Source organism: Triticum dicoccoides, unplaced genomic scaffold, assembly GCF_002162155.2.
Source record: "Triticum dicoccoides isolate Atlit2015 ecotype Zavitan unplaced genomic scaffold, WEW_v2.0 scaffold104550, whole genome shotgun sequence".
NCBI classification, from domain to species: domain Eukaryota; kingdom Viridiplantae; phylum Streptophyta; class Magnoliopsida; order Poales; family Poaceae; genus Triticum; species Triticum dicoccoides.
The window spans coordinates 260-1,593 of record NW_021171685.1 but is presented as its reverse complement, the minus strand read 5'-3'; the positions used below and the strand labels follow the sequence as shown (position 1 = coordinate 1,593).

General features: G+C 51.9%; 1 long non-coding RNA gene across 1 annotated transcript; it reads left to right on the top strand.

The window, feature by feature from the left end:
* Window positions 1-184: 184 nt before the first annotated feature.
* Window positions 185-1,116, top strand: LOC119342778. The gene is made up of 3 exons (XR_005165715.1): window positions 185-241; window positions 898-1,012; window positions 1,087-1,116. It is a non-coding gene; the product is annotated as an uncharacterized LOC119342778 (long non-coding RNA).
* The last annotated feature ends 218 nt before the right edge of the window (window positions 1,117-1,334 follow it).

Here is a 1,334-nt window from a genome sequence, read left to right as displayed (position 1 = left end):
GCCTGAGACTCTGACTGTGGAGGAAGAGAACACCACTCGACACACGGTGTCCTTCGCGAATCCACTGACGAGTGCTCAGCAGCCCTCCCTCTTCACGACTCACCACGTCCCAGAGGACCAAGCTGGTGCAGCGAAGGAGGCAATACGCCAGGCGGGACTCATGATGGAGCAGCTGAAGACCATCCGGGATGCGAGCCAGGCAGCTTATGACGCCAGCTCTGCCCTCCAAAGCAATGTCCAGGTCAGTCGACTGCTGTTTGTTCTGTTGGATATGCTACCAAAAACTTTTCTTTTCCGGGATTTATATTAGTCACCCACTGGGTGTGTCGAATAAACTCCGTGTTAGCGGGGGCACGCTGAGTGCACCCGCTGGGTGTAGTCCCCAAGGCTAAGGTCGACTGCTGGCAGTCGGCCTTAGGCTTTATGATGTCAATCTTTCTGCCAGTCGACTGGTCGACTGGATTTCGCAAACCGGTGGGGGCACGCTGAGTGCACCCACTGGGTGTAGTCCCCAAGGCTAAGGTCGACTGCTGGCAGTCGGCCTTAGGCTTTATGATGTCAATCTTTCTGTCAGTCGACTGGTCGACTGGATTTCGCAAACCGGTGGGGGCACGCTGAGTGCACCCACTGGGTGTAGTCCCCGAGACTGTGGTCGATTGCTTGCAGTTGATCACAGTCTTAGAGAATGCGTCTCGCACACTGTTTTTTTTTTGAGGTCGACTGGTCGACTTTGTCTTCAACAGGATTAGTGGGGGCACGCTGAGTGCACCCACTGGGTGTAGTCCCCGAGACTACGGTCGAATGCTTGTGTTCGGCTGTAGTCTTAGAAACGTGTGTTTTTCCCTTTTCACTCGGAAGTGAATTATTTTTGACATTTAGTCGATTGGTTCTTCGCAGAACTCTTGTGATCTTGTGACTCGCTACTCAGAACTGGAACAGAAGCATACTCAAGTCGAGCTGAGCTTGAAGCTGGTTCAGGAGAAGCTGACAAAGGCAAAGGAGGAGACTGAAGGTATGTTTGGTGAGACCCTGACGACTGCTTTTCCTCTTGCTTGTTTCAACATCTGATCTTGCTGTGTCTTGCAGGTAAGGTAAGGGAGGCCCAGCAGAAGAAAGACCTTGAGCTAGCTGAGAAGATCAAGCTTGCTGACGAGAAGTTAGCTTCAGTCACCAAGCTCGAACAAGACAATACCAATCTGAAAACTGCTCTTGGGATTGCCAACAAGGAGGTCAGTCGACTGAGAACTGACAAAGCTGCCCTGACCGACCAAGTCAGCAAATTGACTGAGAAGAAAACTGAACTGGAAACCTTCCTGAGTGGCCTTGCCAAGAAG